General features: G+C 38.2%; 1 protein-coding gene and 1 long non-coding RNA gene across 4 annotated transcripts in view; one reads left to right on the plus strand and one right to left on the minus strand.

The window, feature by feature from the left end:
- Window positions 1-19,861, minus strand: part of EPHA6 (EPH receptor A6) — an 886,412-nt gene that overhangs the window by 364,182 nt on the left and 502,369 nt on the right. The window lies entirely within an intron of this gene.
- Window positions 4,944-11,687, plus strand: LOC142743570 (uncharacterized). The gene is made up of 3 exons (XR_012881586.1): window positions 4,944-5,082; window positions 9,502-9,667; window positions 11,602-11,687. It is a non-coding gene; the product is annotated as an uncharacterized LOC142743570 (long non-coding RNA).

The following is a 19,861-nucleotide window of genomic DNA, read 5'->3' on the forward strand; positions in this document are numbered from 1 at the left end:
GCAGCTGATGTAGCCGGTGCCAGTGCTGTTAATATATCAGTTGATATACTGAATTTGATGAATGTAGAGATGGTCCAAGCTAAATTAAATAAAATAAATGTGCACAAGGCTCCGGGACCAGATGGGTTACACCCTAGAATTCTTAAAGAGCTTAGTTCAGTTATTTCTGTCCCCCTTTTCATAATATTCAGAGAATCTCTAGTGACTGGTATAGTGCCAAGGGACTGGCGCAGGGCAAATGTGGTGCCTATTTTCAAAAAGGGCTCTAGGTCTTCCCCGGGTAATTATAGACCAGTAAGCTTAACATCCATCGTGGGGAAAATGTTTGAGGGGCTATTGAGGGACTATATACAGGATTATGTGACAATAAATAGCATTATAAGTGACAGCCAGCACGGTTTTACTAAGGACAGAAGTTGTCAAACTAACCTAATCTGTTTTTATGAAGAGGTGAGCAGAAGTCTAGACAGAGGGGCCGCTGTGGATTTAGTGTTTTTGGACTTTGCAAAGGCATTTGACACTGTCCCCCATAGACGCCTAATGGGTAAATTAAGGACTATAGGTTTAGAAAATATAGTTTGTAATTGGATTGAGAATTGGCTCAAGGACCGTATCCAGAGGGTTGTGGTCAATGATTCCTTCTCTGAATGGTCCCCGGTTATAAGTGGTGTACCCCAGGGTTCAGTGCTGGGACCACTATTATTCAACTTATTTATTAATGATATAGAGGAAGGGATTAATAGCACTATTTCTATTTTTGCAGATGACACCAAGCTATGTAATATAGTTCAGACTATGGAAGATGTTCATGAATTACAGGCAGATTTAAACAAACTAAGTGTTTGGGCGTCCACTTGGCAAATGAAGTTTAATGTAGATAAATGTAAAGTTATGCATCTTGGTACCAACAACCTGCATGCATCATATGTCCTAGGGGGAGCTACACTGGCGGATTCACTTGTTGAGAAGGATCTGGGTGTTCTTGTAAATCATAAACTCAATAACAGCATGCAGTGTCAATCAGCTGCTTCAAAGGCCAGCAGGATATTGTCGTGTATTAAAAGAGGCATGGACTCGCGGGACAGGGATGTAATAATGCCACTTTACAAAGCATTAGTGAGGCCTCATCTAGAATATGCAGTTCAGTTCTGGGCTCCAGTTCATAGAAAGGATGCCCTGGAGTTGGAAAAAATACAAAGAAGAGCAACGAAGCTAATAAGGGGCATGGAGAATTTAAGTTATGAGGAAAGATTGAAAGAATTAAACCTATTTAGCCTTGAAAAAAGAAGACTAAGGGGGGACATGATTAACTTATATAAATATATTAATGGCACATACAAAAAATATGGTGAAATCCTGTTCCTTGTAAAACCCCCTCAAAAAACAAGGGGGCACTCCCTCCGTCTGGAGAAAAAAAGGTTCAAGCTGCAGAGGCGACAAGGCTTCTTTACAGTGAGAACTGTGAATTTATGGAATAGCCTACAGCAGGAGCTGGTCACAGCAGGGACAGTAGATGGCTTTAAAAAAGGGTTAGATAATTTCCTAGAACAAAAAAATATTAGCTCCTATGTGTAGAAATTTTTCCTTCCCTTTTCCCTTCCCTTGGTTGAACTTGATGGACATGTGTCTTTTTTCAGCCGTACTAACTATGTAACTATGTAACTATGTAACTATATGACATTCATAAAAACCCATAAGACACACCGAATGACCAAGTATACCTAAAAAACTGGCCTATATCCCACCTTGTAAGACATGTAAGATCATAGGGGGGGATTTATTAAGACTGGCGTTTGATATGTTAGTCTTAATTGAAAGATATTCCTCCAACAGAGGACTCACAAATCACCAATAAATGATCCCACCAGAATAACAAATCAAATACTCCTACCACACAATACAGGCAAGATGACCAGTATAATGCAAAATACAACATCTTTATTAGATACAAAATAAATGACAGAATATAAAATGGAACGACAAACCCACGATGCAACCCCCGGACGAAGCAGGCGGTGAAACACGTGTTGTGGAACAGGCTCCCCCTCCTTTGGTCTGTATTCTGTCCTCCTTTTTGTGCCTGTCTAGTCTAATTGCTTTCCCTAACTCGACACTTGTCAATATACGGCTGCTGTATTTATTGTTCAGGCACTTGCACTTTGCTGTATTTACCTATGCATTTCTTTCTATAGGAGGTTTTTTAGTATTTACGTATGGGGATCGATTTTATATTCTGTATTTTATTTTGTATGTAATAAAGATGTTGTATTTTGCATTATACTGGTTATCCTGCCTGTATTTTGTGATAGGAGTATTTAATTGAAACTCAGTTGAAGTAAGTTGCGACACATTTATTAAGAGGCAAACGCTTCTTAAACCCTTGCCGCTCCTGGACGTATTATTAGGTCATGGTAACTGTATCGTTCACGCTCCATGATTTGATAGTATGTCACGGGTGGAACGGCTATTTCGGCCAACTTCCCGACACATACAGGAGCTGTGACAGCTGCTGTCTCGTACAGCAGTTGCCGCAGCTCCTATAGCAGGGACCGATCGCTGTGTCCCCGCTGATTAACCCCTTAAAAGCCACGTTCAATAGTGATCGCGGCTTTTTAGGGGTTTAACCACCATCGACGGCCCGCTACATGATAGCGGGCAGCGATGGTTGCTATGGCAACCGGACACGTAACAATGGTGTCCGGCTATGCCATTTACGGATGTTTAGTGGGTCAAAGTCAGGACCCACTATGCCGGCTGTCAGTGAGTAGCTGACAGCTCTAACACACTGCACTACGCATGTAGTGCAGTGTATGAGAATTGCTATCAGGGCCTACTGCCCACAAGTCCCCTAGTGGGACAAAGTAATAAAGTAAAAAAAAAAGTACAAAAAAGTTGTGTAAAAATAATAAAATAAAAGTTTTGAAAGTAATAAAAGTAAAAATCCCCCTTTTTCCCTTATCAGTCCTTTATTATTAATAAAAATAAATAAATAAACAAATAAACTATACATAATCGGTATTGCCGCGTCCGTAACGACCTGAACTACAAAAGTATTTCATTATTTATCCCACGCAATAAACGCCATAAAAGAAATTAATAATAAACCATACCAGAATCACAATTGTTTGGTCATTTCACCTCCCAAAAAATGGAATAAAGAGAGATCAAAAAGTCGCATGTACCTAAAAATGGTGTTGATCGAAACTGCAGTTCGTTATGTAAAAAACAAGTCCTCGCACGGCTTTCCTGATGGAAAAATAAAAAAGTTATGGCTCTTAGAATAAGCTCAGATAAGGTGGTCAGTAATGAGGAGAGGTGTGCTGATGTGATAGTATAGTTGCAAACACCAAACACCTCCTCACCCCTAACGATATATTCTACTAGCACATCTCACTGACTAACAGACAATCCATGGATTGTCTGTTAGTCAGTGAGGTGTGCTAGTAGAATATATCGTTAGGGGTGAGGAGGTGTTTGGTGTTTGCAACTATACTATCACATCAGCACACCTCTCCTCATTACTGACCACCTTATCTGAGCCTGTTCACATTGTATTTAGGGCTAAGATGGCTCATTTTAATGAAACAATTTAATAAATTCAATTTTAATCGTTCTATCTTCAGGCAGTAAAAAATTGTTAATCTACGGAACGGAATACTTTATCAGTGTGCCTATTAAATACTCTTAGAATAAGGCAACACAAAAAGTAAATTATTTTTTACAAAAAGTATTTTATTGTGCAAACACCATAAGACATAAAAAAAACTATAAACGTATGGTATCGCTGTAATCGTATGTGAATGTCATTTATAGCGCACGGTGAAGGCTGTAAAGAAAATATAATAAAAAAACAATAGTAGAATTGCTGTTTTTTAGTCACCACAACTCTTAAAAATAGAACAAAAACTGATCAAAAAGCCGCATGCACCCCATGAAAACTACAATGCATTCCTCAAGGGGTCTAGTTTCCAAAATAGGGTCACTTTTGGGGGGTTTCCACTGTTTTGGCACCACAAGACCTCTTTAAACCGAACATGGTGCCTCATAATCCTCTAGGTGCTACTTTGCTTCGGAGGCCGGTGCTTCAGTCCATTACAGCACTAGGGCCACATGTGGGATAATTCTCAAAACTGCAGAATCTGGGCAATAAGTATTGAGTTGCGTTTCTCTGGTAAAACCTTCTGTTTTACAGAAAAAAATGGCATAAAAAGGATTTTCTGACAAAAAAAAGAAATATGTAAATTTCACCTCTACTTTGCTCTATATTCCTGTGAAACACCTAAAGGGTTAATAAACTTTCTAAATGCTGTTGTGAATACTTTGAGGGGTCTAGTTTCTAAAATGGGGTGTTTGATAGGGGTTTATGCTCTAAGCCTTGTAACGTCCAAGAAAAATAAAAGAATGTTCAAAAAACCATGCCAATCTAAAGTAGACATATAGGAAATGTGAACTAGTAACTATTTTGGGTGGTATAACCGTCTGTTTTACAAGCAGATGCATTTAAATTCCGAAAAATGCCCTTTTTTTCTAAATTTTCTCTAAATTTTGAAATTTGTCACAAATAAACACTGAATATATCGACCAAATTTTACCACTAACATAAATCCCAATGTGTCACGAGAAAACAATCTCAGAATCGCTTGGATAGGTTTAAGAATTCCCAAGTTATTACCACATAAAGTGAAATATGTCAGATTTGAAAAATGGGCTCTGAGCCTTAAGGTCCAAACTAGGCTGCATCCTTAAGGGGTTAATCAATGTGTTGCAACTTTCGCCGACCATGCATCACAGTTGTGGCGCAAAGATCACAGTTTTGCACCATCCATTTCCCCCTTTACATTGGACATACTGTAAAATAAAAAAATAGTTTACTCACCTCAACTCTCATCTTCTCATCTCTGTGTTTCCCTTCATCTCCCCTTCATCTCCCCTTCAGGCTCCCTCAGCATGCCGCGCGGCTCACAGCAGGTCAAAGTCATTAGTGCTGCGACACATACAAAATCCTGACCCTGCCTGTAGTCAGTACGTTGTATGAGCCACAACAATTTCAGGAGACCCAGAGGGGAGAAGAGGAGCAGTGAGGTAAGGATTCATTTTTATCTTTTTTATTTCATTGTCAAATGGGGCGGGCGGTTGGGGTAGTCTGATCAGGTTGGGGGGAGAAAAAGTACACAACCCAGCATGGGCCTCTACTTTGCTAGGAGCTGGCGTAGATTTTCACTTTAATTATGCCAGTTTTCTGGTCGTTGTGTCCTTGCCCCCTTATGGGGAAGCCACAACCCCTTTTCCCAAAAGTGACAGGGTTGGCGTAAAAAGGACAAAAGTCGCAATTTGCACCGCAAATATAGCATTTTTTGGTCTCTTTTGCGAATTTTCAAAGCCAGAAAATTGGGGTAGAATGGTTGGTAAATTTCCCCCATAGACTATATTGGAATTTGAGATAATTATTGCAAATGATGTTACTTTTCCCACAAAAGAGACATTTTAACAAAAATAATTATTATTTGCAATGAGGAATGCTAACATCACACCGTAAATAGTTTCTTGATTTGGTGTAAAGGGATTTCATTTTTGTTTAAGATTTTTTTTTCTATTTGAATCTGTATTAAGAGATTTGAGAATATTGAGATTTTTCTTCAGTGTATATAATAGATATAATTAGTAAATGGTTTTGACAGCACCTGCTCTCTGAGGTACGGCAATTTTATTAGTAAATTTTATTTGCATTACTAACTAAATTAAAAACGATGCTATGTAAGGATTGAATGAATTTACATAAAAATGTTATGAAGCCTTTAAATCAACATAAATTCAACAATGTAGGATTCTGGAAGTAATGCATTGCGGTTAATATAATGTTTCATGTTAGAAAAACAGAATTAAAGTCAATCTAATTTTAGTCAATACTGATCTGTGAGGTGCAGCAAACCTACCTCCCACTTTTAGAGTCTAATGACTAATTTGGTGTTTGTATTATTGTGATAAACAACTTTTTTTGCCTTTTGTTTTCTGTCATACACTAGTAATTTTTTTCCCGACTTTGTTTTCCTTACCTCTTCTATACTACTAGGTCACCATTTTCACAAATTTCCTATCTGTCATAACACTCGTTCCCCAACTATCCATCATGGCAGGTCACGCCTTACCCAACTTCCCATTGTGCCAGACCACTCATTCCTAAACTCTCCATTGTGCCATACCACTCATTTCTCAATTCTCCTATGTCCTATGATCAGCCAAAGTCACCTACCAAACCATTTTCCAATACTGCAGATCTGTTCTTACTTTACAGGAATAAATAGTTAATAAAAGCACAAACAACATATTCAGAAAACTAGATTACACAATATTTGTACAGTTGACATTTAAATATAATTTACATAAAAAGTTGATTAACTTAACAAATGCCTTGCCGTACTTGCACTGATTCTGAATTACCATCTGTGTGGCCTCCTTTACACTCCTTTTTTTCCTGCATTTCAAACACATTTAATACACACCATGCATTTCAAATGTTTTTGTGGTGGTTTATTTTACGTTTTTAGTGGTGTTTTTTATTTAGTGGCATTTTTGAAGTTTTAAAGTCTATTTCCATGTGACAGGCACCGTTGCTTTACCAATAGGCGCTTCCCTTACCTACAGCAATATTATTGTGAACCCCATTCCTCCTCAATGCTGCCACAAGTGATTGCCTACTCAACTTACCCCTCATCCTGGGTAAAACCAATGGAAAGCTTGCACTACTGTCACACAGCAATACCTATTTTTGACTGAGTGCAACTGTTTTCAGTATTGGACCACAAAAAAGTTTTAATCAACCAAAGCTTTTGCCCACTAACACATTACAGAAATTGTGACTTTTTATTCATTGGGCGGTAACTTTGCCAAAGTACCAATATGTGGCAGATATCTTATAATTCAGCCAAATTTTACTACTGTTACCAAATGTATTCATAAAACTGCATTCATTATAATACTAATTGCAAATGTTATCTTTGTGAAACATAGTCTAAAATTATCATTGCTTTAATACATGAAAATGACAATCTGAAACGGATGGAAAGGAGTAGAAAGCTTACAAAGCATGGACTTTCTCTCACAAATAAGCCCATCTGAATCTTAAAGGGAACCTGTCACCAGCATTTCACCTATTAAACCGACTATACCTGGTGGTAGTGGGTGAAAAATCATTTCTATATAACCTATAATTATCTTCTTAGTCAGCTCTGTAGCTTTAGTATTCAGTTTTTTAGAGTTCTCACACCGTATGCTAATGAGCAGAAAAGAGTCAAATCTTCGTTTGGAAAGAGTCATATCTTCATTCCTCAAGTCTTTCAGAGTTTACTTCGCCTCCTTACTTTTGATTGACAGCTCCTCGCCTTCCCCCAGCACACAAAATCCTGCGCTTGTGCATTGATGTCCTCTTTTGGTGTGTGCGCACAAAGGGACACCGCATAATTACGATAAAAGGCGCAAAACGTTTGCAGACCGATATTTACAGTCGGAAGAGAAGTTTAGGAGCGGGGATAACGGCAATTAACTTTTTATAGCAGCGGCCAGTGAGGGAGAAGTAAAGTTCAATAGGTGAAATGCTGGTGACAGGTTCCCTTTAAGAACATTTCCTTTTAAGCACATAGATCCCATGATTCAAACACCTTGGCTATACTACATAAGGGATACAATATGGATGAATTCCTTGACGTATTTTTCTGCATAAATTGTCTCGCTGTGATCATTCCTCCACAATGCGATATTTGTTATGCAGTAGAGGAGGTAATATGGATTAATGAAAGTAATCAGGTAACAGAGCTCAAGATAAAATATGCACATTGTATTCTAATACCCATTAATTTATGTTCCTGTGCACGTGTAATGATTTAATGGAGATCTCAAGTTTTAAGCAATGTGGTCGGAAATTGCTTTTTATAAACTAACAACGGAAGTAAATGGCCAAATTTTTTTGCCCCATTTTGAAGCTCCTACTCATGTGTCTATTGATAATTATGGAGGCAATGGGGGAGATATACTTAGCCTGACCTTTCCTAAATAAAATCAAAATAACTTGGAGTAAGATGTGCCAAAATTATTATAACACGTCTCTTAATACATTTGGTGCATTTTGGCTGTCTGTGAACCATCAATTAAAATCTATACCTACTATGAGCAGGCCTAGATTTGCGCCATAATTGATGCAAATTTCTGGTGTAAATTATGGTAAATTTGTTGGACTGACGGTGGCCTCATCCCCTCCCGCTAAACCCTGCTCCTTTTTTTGTCACTTTTGAAAAGTGTCGACAGAAGTGTAAAATGGAAAAAAGTCACAAATTATTGTGCAAATGTGGTGTGTGCCATAATTTGTGACTCGCCAGAATTGGGGTACAAATGCAGAGGTGTAACTTGAATCTCCTGGGCCCTAATACAAAATCTGTAACAGCGCCCCCCATCTACCCTGTGCCATTTATAATACTGGTGTCTCCTTGGCATAGGGGGTCTTCGCCCCTCTCAAGCAACAGCGCCCGGGTGCGACTGCTACCTCTGCACTTCCTATAGCTACGCCCCTGTGCAAATGCATTAATACACTTTTCCCAATGTGTTTTTACAGCCTTGTCTATAGGATATATCTATGGATGCCAGTTCACATTTATGAATGGACTGCAGGCCAATGGACCACACAATACCACGTATCATAGCCACATAGCAATGGCCATTTAAAAAGGAGATAGGAAATAACTACATTTTGGAGTTAAAAGCCCATTAAGAGCATCATCCCTCTATTACCATACCACACAGCTATACCACTAAATACTCAGTATTGAATTATTAATTCTGCATAAAAGCATCTATTAGCTTCATGAGAATACTTAAAATGATTGTGTCAAATATGTTATGGGACCCATATGTACTTGGGACTCTTCCGATTTAGTAACCAGTGCCAGGCAATAACCAGTGCCAGTGACAGAGGAGATCTTTTTCACATAAAAGGGACAATTTTTCTATATCAGGAAAATATTGATACAATGTAATAATTATGAGAAGACCCATTGGAAAGCACAATTATGCTCAGAAGAGATGAAGGGAAAAGAGGACGAGGATGAACAGCAACAATATGAATAGAAACAATAATAGAAAGCACGAATCAGAATCTCTTGAAAAGACCCAGGTAGCCCGGACAATCTGGAGATACCCTATTTGAGAGATTACCGGGTGGTGGTCGGGTGTTTGCGTCAGTGTTGAAAAATTGTGCATAGAGTTTTATCAAAATTGCTTCTTTTTGTATTATATTGTTCATGTTAGTTCCCTTGTCACTGTAAATGTGATATCTATTCATAGAAGCCACAACTAACATCCGTCTGTATCGAACCAATGTCACAACAATAAATACTTTTATCTGTGAATGGCTCTAAAACATCCAGAAAGCTTCTTTTATGACCATCCACTGATGATGTGTTTTACCTTGTAGTCCTGCGTTTAGGTAACACTAGTTTCATTGCCGTTTCATAGCCTACGTTGGTTTAATATGGCATCCAAGATATACGAAAAGGCAGAGAAGAGTCTGCAGGATGCATGCGTGACATTGACACAGCCTAGGGACTCACAGAGCCACAATACCAGGTATTAACCGGAAATGCAATTAACACCGTCTCGTGCTGTGAGTCCCATGTTGAAGGTTAGTGATTCTCTCATATATTTCTAGTACCTAGTCTTGTCTGTAAAACATCACATCACACAGTATTTAAACTGCACTTAGAAAGATTTATAAAGCTTATTGCATTGTAAAATTGCAGTGTAAGGAGTTTCTTACAATATAGCTGATGAATGGTATATTATCTATTGTGGCACTTTAATACTGTGTCTGACACCTGAGATGCTCTCTAACCCTGATACAGCTCACTAGCTGCATCTTCACCAGCAGGGAGGAATATTCCCACTATCTCTATAAATACAGCTTAACTTAATGCCATCCGATCCTAAATATAGAATACAGGAGACCAAGGTCAAAGCCCGATGGGTAGATGTAGTATACATACTGTCACAATTTTTAAAACATTGTTACATAACAATTGGCAAAGTTCCATTTTAGGTGATGAATAGTTATAAAGGTTGATTAAATAAGGGCTGGTAATGTAAAAACGGCATAAACCTCTCCCAGCAGAGGACTAATGATAGTATGGGAACCAAGAAATAGAATGTAACCATTATCTGTATATTTACCAGTGAGAAGTAAACTATGGGAAATGGTGATTGTAATCTTTGGTAAAAAGAATGATTGTTGTGTTATCATCTAGCTGGATCAACCACTGGTTTGTGAAACTTTATAATAAAGAACCACTATGTCCCCAAGGAGGTATCAAGTTTGAACTTGGCATTTTCTACATCTGTAATCTACTGGTAGATAGACATCAGCAGAGGCATTTTAGACAAGGCTATAATATGCCCATTAAATGGGTTGTCCAGAACATGGCTGCTCACTTCCAGAAACAACACCACATCTGTCCACTGGTTGTGTGTGGTATTGCAGCTTGGGTCCATTTGCTTTAACGGGGCTGAGCTGCAATAGCACACACAACCTGTGGACAGGTGTGGCGCTACTTCTGGAAAAAAAGGCACCCATGTTTTTCTAATCCTGGACAACTCCTTTAAGGCTACACGGCAACTCTGACCGCGACACAAGTGGCACGGGCAAAGATCGCTGTGTTATCGCATTGTCGCCCTGACTGCATCACAGTAATGAGAGTGAATGTGATGGTGTTGTGATCCACAAGTTGCTGTGATTGTGACACGATAGTTGCAACAAAACCAAACTTGATAGATTTCTTTGAACTCTTGAATTGCAGTCTTGAGAGCAGCCAGTGCAACACTGCGACAACAAAGCGATCTTTGGCAGTGCCACCTGTGCCGCGGTGAGAGTCACCGTGTAGTCCTAGCCTAATGGTTAAACTAGTGAACTGCAAAATTCATATAAGTGGAGTTTTGTAAGCTGCTCATCACTAGATCATCTCGGAAGCACTGGTTGGCTCATAGGACCGATAGGACCAATAGGGCACAGCTAACATTGTTTTCACTATTACTTACTAATGCCAAAGTATAAGGAATATCAGACTGGGGTTCCTTGGACATGCCAGAGAAAATGAGAACATAGTAAACTTTGTTATCATTGCATACACAGGTTATATCATCAATATGATATAATAGCTTATTTGTAAAAACGACCATAAGAAATATACCGTAATAGCAAGTGTTTGGCTCCGAAGTCAGATCCAAATGGAGATGTCTTCTGCTGGACCTTTGGAACCTATCAATGTATCAGTACCTGGGCCACCAGAGGATCTTCTAGTACCCCGGTGGGCCAGTCCAACCCTAAGGCTGGATTCACACCAGTTTGTTCGGTCCGTAAGGGACTCCTAGCGTCGTACATAACTATGATGCTAGGAGCCCGGCTCCCTGCAGTGTTTGTTCGGTCCGGGACTTGCGGCTGAAATACATTCCGTCCTTTACGGACCGAACATGCTAGTGTGAATCCAGCCTTAGTATAAGTCAATTGCTTTGCACAATGCGTTAATGAATACACAACCTATTTTAATTTTTTTTCTGTCTCATCAGCTATCAAGAACATTTCCATAGCTAGTGCCCACTTGGGTTATGTATCCTTTTCTTATGCATTGACATAATTATTTTGCCTCTGGGAGGTCAACTTGAATATTCATGTACTTCAAATAAACTATTCAGTGTTGATGGACCACCAATTTGGCATATTGCTCTGTATTGTAGTACGTGTTAATAGACTTCAAAGTGTGGGCACAGCAAAATAATTCTCAAAAGAACTATACAAATCTCTCATTAGAAACATCAAGTCATACCTGGCCAAAACCTTTCTGCTACAAGTATTATACTGTGTTTTAGGATGGCTTTTCTAATTATACTTAATAGTCACATGTAAATAATATCATAGAAAAAAAGAAAAAAGAAAAATGATCCAGAAATATAACTAGGCACTCTTGGGTTAAATAAAATTTAACATAGTATTTTATTTTTGAATCCAGATAATACCGGCCACATTTAATTTATACATGAATACAAAATTTACAATTTAAAAAGAGAAATCTCCTGGCCAGGAAAGAAAACATACAATAGAACCTTCAAAACATAGGTGATATTGCCTGATGGATATATATCAAACTATATATGTATAAACAATTTTGAAAGATTTCAAAAAATGAAAAACCGCTGGGTTGTGTTCACACTTGCGGTTTTCAAACATATATATTATTTTTATCACAAAATGGCCAGAGTTCCTATTTGGAGTAGCTGGTAATGAAATTTTTAAAGAAATTCACTTTATATGTAAGTAACATGACTTTACTCTCAAGATAGGAAAATAGCCTCATGAATTAAAGGAATGTGGTTAACAGCGTGCTTTTTTTCCTTCTCATTAATGAATCCTCAGATCCAAATCAGATTTTATGGTGATAGGAAGTCTTTTCACAGACCTTTGGGTCAATGTGTAGCTCTCATGATATTAGGCTTTAAGGCAAGACATCAACTTTTATAGGTTTTTTACCTTTACCTTCGACATCCAGCAAGTGCCGGGAAACCATGCAGGGAAGCGGTCAGCTCTGAGGTGGAAAATAGCAAATCTCCACAGAAGGAAAGTTCACTTTGTGTGGCCACACATAAATTTCAAAGCCTTCAAATCTCCACCCGACAATGCAGGATCGCACCCCGGTATATCAGCTGGATAAGGGCACTCCGAGAGGAACAGACCCAATGGAACAGGATCGCACACCGGCAACCAGATAAATAAAACTTCCAGAGTATGTCTCCTTCCACGTGTGATCTTCAACACTGGACAGGTATTCTCAGGGCAGGGTTTGGACGTCACTACCCGCCCCGTTAATTAGAACAGCTGACGCGTTTCATCCCTGAACGGGATTTCTTCAGAGCAGTTTGACAGGTACGGCCAAACACACCATATTTATAGTGTCCCAAATTCATTCATTGGTTCAATGATAAAAAACATAATGTTTGAAAGATATTATAGAATAATATATCTAGATCTTTCATGAGATGCCATAATGCTATCCATCTCTCAATTTTGATAACCGACATAGACATTTTTATATTCAAACATGCAATTCCTATATCCATTAAATCACATCCATAAGTATATTCGGTATTTTCAAAGAAAGGGCAATCAGTGGTGTGTCTATACTTTATCAAGATAAGACCAATAACTGAATTTTACATAGGAGTACAATTGCTACCTGAACTCAAATATGAATTCTTCCGTAAATACGGTTGACTACTAATATCCAGACCCTATGTTGGATTTCTGAAGGAACAAATTTTTCTTCAATAACGGATCCTTTATTAGACCTTTTAAATAAAAGACGCCGAAGTCTGATCGATTTATTAATTTTTTAATTCCCTATACATATACGATTTGAAATTCTTATAATACTTCAGGGGAAGCAGGGAGAGAGGACCATCACCTGTTAAGGTATTAGGACCCGGGTCCCCACCACCCCCGAATCAATTTGATTTTAATACAATAAAGATTAGTTTGATAATTTTACTACTAAATTTCATAAAATTATGTATATATGTATAAGACTATGGCACATGGTAGAAGCTGTCGAGGGATCCCAAAGGGGGCAGGAAGAGGGATCCAGTGTCCATAGAACAATGGATCCCTAATTCCCACCACCCACGGGGACCAAAACCGCAACTCTCCTCACTACATAGGATTGCAAGAGATGGATATAATCTTCATTTATTTTATAATATTTATCCAATTAATTAATCATTTCATATTGGAAAAAAAAAATAAAATTGTTCATACTCATTCCACTAAAAGTAGATTACCAATGTATAAGAAATGGGATATCCAGACCAAAGACACACACTAGGCTTCCAAGGGAAAAAGAATTATCTGATCCAAAAATTTCACACTCAATTTTACTAAGTCTTTCTCCAAGGATGAAATAATTAGGGTCCCATTTTTTGATCCAACACTCATCCATAAAGTATTGTTTTTATCTAATACTAGGTAACTCCAAAATACCGAGAGATGAGAAGGGAATACAATGCTAGGAGACAAAACAGCCTCTTGGCTCCCATCTATTCAAAGGAACATATTAAATTTTATTTCATTATTTAGTCCCCTAGGATTCAAGGTTCCCAGTGTGTAAATCCACATAGTTTCTTTCTGGAGGAGTGTTCGGTTGAGATCACCTCCCCTTCTGTCTTGAAATAATTGATAAATCCCCATGAATTTTAAGCCAGTTGGTGATTGGGCATGATACGTTTTGAAGTGTGCAGCTAAAGGATTTGTCATTTCACCCTTGGTAATGTCCCGAATGTGTTCGCTAATACGAATATGTAATTCTCGTTTCGTTTTCCCAATGTATTGTTTCCCACATGGGCAGATAATAGAGTAAACGACCATGGTTGAGCGGCAATTAATAAAATTATAGACTTTGAATTCCCTTTTATGTTCACTGTCAAGAAAGGTATCTGATTTTAACACATACTTGCAACATCTACAAGAGCCACACATGAACATTCCTTTTGGACGTTTCTGTAGCCATTTCTCATTGTCTGGGGTCCTTCTCTTGAACTCAGAACTCACCAACATATTCCTCAGCGTGGGGGCCTTTCTGGGAACCATACTCGGTACATTCCCCACTATTGAGTTGATTCTTTTGTCCAAAGTTAAATGTGGCCAGTTTTTAATCATCAAATTCCGAAGTATGTTCCAATGGGAACCATACCTCGAAATGAATCTGACTCTATTATCACTGTTATCTTTTTTACCTCTTTTGAGAATTTCCTCTCTATTCTGCCTAGATGCCCTATTGTATCCTTTCTTGATAATTTTTTTGGAGTATCCCCTATCTTCAAAGCGAGAGGATAGATCGTGTGCTTCGCTTTTGAAGTCCCTGAAATCAGTACAGTTACGACGAATTCGAAGAAATTCGCTTATCGGGATCCCCTTAATTTGAGAGGGAAAGTGATGGCTACTTGCTGCCAAAAGGGTATTACCTGATGTTGGTTTCCGATATGTGGTCGTTTTTAATCTATTTCCCTCCCTATGAATATTAAGATCTAAAAAGCTAATGTGATCTTCACTATAAGTGAAGGTCAGAAGAATATTCAATTTATTGGAATTTAAATCTCCGATGAAGCTTTCTAGCAAATCCAATGGTCCCTTCCAACATAAGAGAACATCATCCATATATCTAAGCCAAACAGAGGCGCATTTTCTGAAGAGGGGATGTGGGTATACTATAAATTCTTCCCACCAGCCCAAATGTAAGCAGGCATATGATGGTGCACAAGAGGATCCCATGGCAGTTCCACGAATCTGACGATAAAATTTGCCATCAAAAGAAAAGCAGTTATAATTCAAAACGAATTCCAACATTTCAATAATAAATTCATTTTGGTGAGCCCAGTCTCCTCCTCTCCTCTCCAGAAAATGCGCGGCCGCTTTAAGACCAACATCATGTGGGATGGAAGTATACAATGACTCCACATCCAATCCTACCAGGATGAAATCTTCCTCAAGAGTCAAATTGTCAATTTTGTTTAGAAGATCCCCTGTATCCAATACAAAGGATGGAAGTGTACGGACAAAGGGTTTCAATTTTTCATCTATGTATTTCCCAAGGTGATCTGTTGGACCATCACACCCCGAAATAATAGGTCTACCCGGAGGTGTATTCCTATTTTTATGCACCTTGGGAAGCACATATATAGTGGGCATACGGGGTTCTTTTACCTCCAAATATTGGAACTCATTTTTATTGATTAGGCCCTCATCCAATGCAAAAGTCAATTTTCTATTTAGAGTTCCCACTATATTGTCCAGTGGGTTATCCTTCAAAAGAGAATATGTATCCGTCTCCAATTGTCTTCTAATCTCACCGACATAGTCCTCCTCTCTGAGGAGGACAACATTTCCACCCTTGTCACTGGGCTTGATTACAATATTTTCAATATTTTGCAATTCCTTTAGGGCTTTTCGTTCCCTTTCAGTTAGGTTGTCCTCACACAGAAATGAGGACCAGTCGATGACACTAATATCCCTTAGCATGGCCTCCAAAAATGCATGTGTGTACCTGTTAGAGTGTATACTTGGCATGGTACTGCTTTTTTTCCGCAAGCCCGTATACTCTGGGATAATATCAGTAAGATACTCTTCAAAATTATCTGTATTCTCCAATGTGTTACCTTCCCTCCATAACTCATTTAAATCCACTAAAGTATTCAGATCCGACATTTCCAAATTCGGGATCATTCCAAATTCCATTGTTTCTCTCTGTGACTGTGATGACACATTCTCGTTTTGACTATTCCTCTCATTTTTTTCCCCATGCCAGAGTCTTAAAAGAATCTTTCTGAGAAAGAGGTGAAGGTCTTTACATATCTCAAATTCCTTTCCAGGGATAACTGGTGAAAAACCCAATCCACGATTCAATAAGGATATATGGTGTGTTGATAAGGGGAAATCGGTTAAATTAATTATATTATTCATATTATTTTCTATCTTCCCCTGCGTTGTCTTGTATTGGGTCCTCCTTTTTTCTCTACTATTCTTTCCTCTCCGAATTTCCCTCTGTTTCGGTCCCCTAAAAAAGAGAACTTAGATTGTGATTCCTCAACTCTGATGTGTTTCCCCATCTCATTGTCACTAGATGGGTCACTTGTAGTTTCCCCATCTGTTGACATAAAAGTATTCCTTCTCACCCGTAATCTACTTTTGTTTTGTTTTTCTCTATTTTTTGTAAAGGAGAAAATTTGTTTCTGCTCAAAATCAAAAGTATCCCTTTGGAATTTTCTCCTTTTCCGTATTGATATTTCACGAAGTTCCATTTCTACCTCTTTTTTGAGACTAACATTTAGTTTTTCAAATTCCGGATCCTTGCAAAATATATCTAATTTTTTAACACTCTCCTCAATTTCCACATTAAGCAGACTAAGCATATTTTTCTCCTCTTCTATCAATAAATCCATCAAATTCCTTGAGTGTCTCAAGCACTCCTCATCCCATTTTTCCAAAAATACTTCACTTTTGAAATGTGATGCTGGTGTTGTACGTCTACGTAAACCTCTTGGGATAATTTTGGACAGCCTATATGCCTCTAAGCTCTGGATATCCCACTTGCGTCTTAAATGACTCAAAATTAGTCTCCGATGATTTTTAAATAAACCATATATGTCTCCTCTGATGTCCTCTGCACTTTTATTCATTTCACAATTCAAAAGTGCAGCAATCCGTGCATCCACCTCTAAGTCCAAGCAATAGGCCATACTAATGACACACCACTGATTACCTCTCAAGTTCAAAAAGAAAATATTTTTCCTTCTAAAGGTATACAAACAAAACAGGAAGGGAAAACACCCTCCAAAATCTACTTTTAGTGGAATGAGTATGAACAATTTTTTTTTTTTTTCCAATATGAAATGATTAATTAATTGGATAAATATTATAAAATAAATGAAGATTATATCCATCTCTTGCAATCCTATGTAGTGAGGAGAGTTGCGGTTTTGGTCCCCGTGGGTGGTGGGAATTAGGGATCCATTGTTCTATGGACACTGGATCCCTCTTCCTGCCCCCTTTGGGATCCCTCGACAGCTTCTACCATGTGCCATGTGCCATAGTCTTATACATATATACATAATTTTATGAAATTTAGTAGTAAAATTATCAAACTAATCTTTATTGTATTAAAATCAAATTGATTCGGGGGTGGTGGGGACCCGGGTCCTAATACCTTAACAGGTGATGGTCCTCTCTCCCTGCTTCCCCTGAAGTATTATAAGAATTTCAAATCGTATATGTATATGTATAGGGAATTAAAAAATTAATAAATCGATCAGACTTCGGCGTCTTTTATTTAAAAGGTCTAATAAAGGATCCGTTATTGAAGAAAAATTTGTTCCTTCAGAAATCCAACATAGGGTCTGGATATTAGTAGTCAACCGTATTTACGGAAGAATTCATATTTGAGTTCAGGTAGCAATTGTACTCCTATGTAAAATTCAGTTATTGGTCTTATCTTGATAAAGTATAGACACACCACTGATTGCCCTTTCTTTGAAAATACCGAATATACTTATGGATGTGATTTAATGGATATAGGAATTGCATGTTTGAATATAAAAATGTCTATGTCGGTTATCAAAATTGAGAGATGGATAGCATTATGGCATCTCATGAAAGATCTAGATATATTATTCTATAATATCTTTCAAACATTATGTTTTTTATCATTGAACCAATGAATGAATTTGGGACACTATAAATATGGTGTGTTTGGCAGTACCTGTCAAACTGCTCTGAAGAAATCCCGTTCAGGGATGAAACGCGTCAGCTGTTCTAATTAACGGGGCGGGTAGTGACGTCCAAACCCTGCCCTGAGAATACCTGTCCAGTGTTGAAGATCACACGTGGAAGGAGACATACTCTGGAAGTTTTATTTATCTGGTTGCCGGTGTGCGATCCTGTTCCATTGGGTCTGTTCCTCTCGGAGTGCCCTTATCCAGCTGATATACCGGGGTGCGATCCTGCATTGTCGGGTGGAGATTTGAAGGCTTTGAAATTTATGTGTGGCCACACAAAGTGAACTTTCCTTCTGTGGAGATTTGCTATTTTCCACCTCAGAGCTGACCGCTTCCCTGCATGGTTTCCCGGCACTTGCTGGATGTCGAAGGTAAAGGTAAAAAACCTATAAAAGTTGATGTCTTGCCTTAAAGCCTAATATCATGAGAGCTACACATTGACCCAAAGGTCTGTGAAAAGACTTCCTATCACCATAAAATCTGATTTGGATCTGAGGATTCATTAATGAGAAGGAAAAAAAGCACGCTGTTAACCACATTCCTTTAATTCATGAGGCTATTTTCCTATCTTGAGAGTAAAGTCATGTTACTTACATATAAAGTGAATTTCTTTAAAAATTTCATTACCAGCTACTCCAAATAGGAACTCTGGCCATTTTGTGATAAAAATAATATATATGTTTGAAAACCGCAAGTGTGAACACAACCCAGCGGTTTTTCATTTTTTGAAATCTTTCAAAATTGTTTATACATATATAGTTTGATATATATCCATCAGGCAATATCACCTATGTTTTGAAGGTTCTATTGTATGTTTTCTTTCCTGGCCAGGAGATTTCTCTTTTTAAATTGTAAATTTTGTATTCATGTATAAATTAAATGTGGCCGGTATTATCTGGATTCAAAAATAAAATACTATGTTAAATTTTATTTAACCCAAGAGTGCCTAGTTATATTTCTGGATCATTTTTCTTTTTTCTTTTTTTCTATTATCTTTATCAGGAATGGCACCGTGCTATATTATATTGCAATTTTGGGTTTGTTAGGTATGGTTTGGTTATAACCACATATTTTTTCTATATACAGTAAATAATATCATACCAGAGATAAAGTGCACTGCTTTAAAGAGTGATTTCTCTTACTTTTTATACTGTCTCCTAATTTTATACACTGCACACAAGTCTATTTGGGTCCATATCACACGGATCCCAACTAGGGGAGCTAATCCATTTCAATAGGGTCATGCATATCAAAATATATTTTTATGTGGAGTCTGTAATGACGGGGTAGGGAGACAGACAGGTGAGCCCTAATCTACCCGCCACTCAGTCCCTGCCTACTTGCAACGACCCGACCTAGGCCCGACCTAGACGGGGTACAACTGGGCGACGGTCCCTACGCTCAGTAAGTGCAAGACAGACAAACAGACAAGGGTACACAGAAGCTAGGGAAACGGGGCAGCTGTCCACGGAACACCGTGAGCAACAAGAGTAGTGAACGAGCCGAGTCAAAC

Source organism: Rhinoderma darwinii, chromosome 2, assembly GCF_050947455.1.
Source record: "Rhinoderma darwinii isolate aRhiDar2 chromosome 2, aRhiDar2.hap1, whole genome shotgun sequence".
Lineage (NCBI taxonomy): Eukaryota > Metazoa > Chordata > Amphibia > Anura > Rhinodermatidae > Rhinoderma > Rhinoderma darwinii.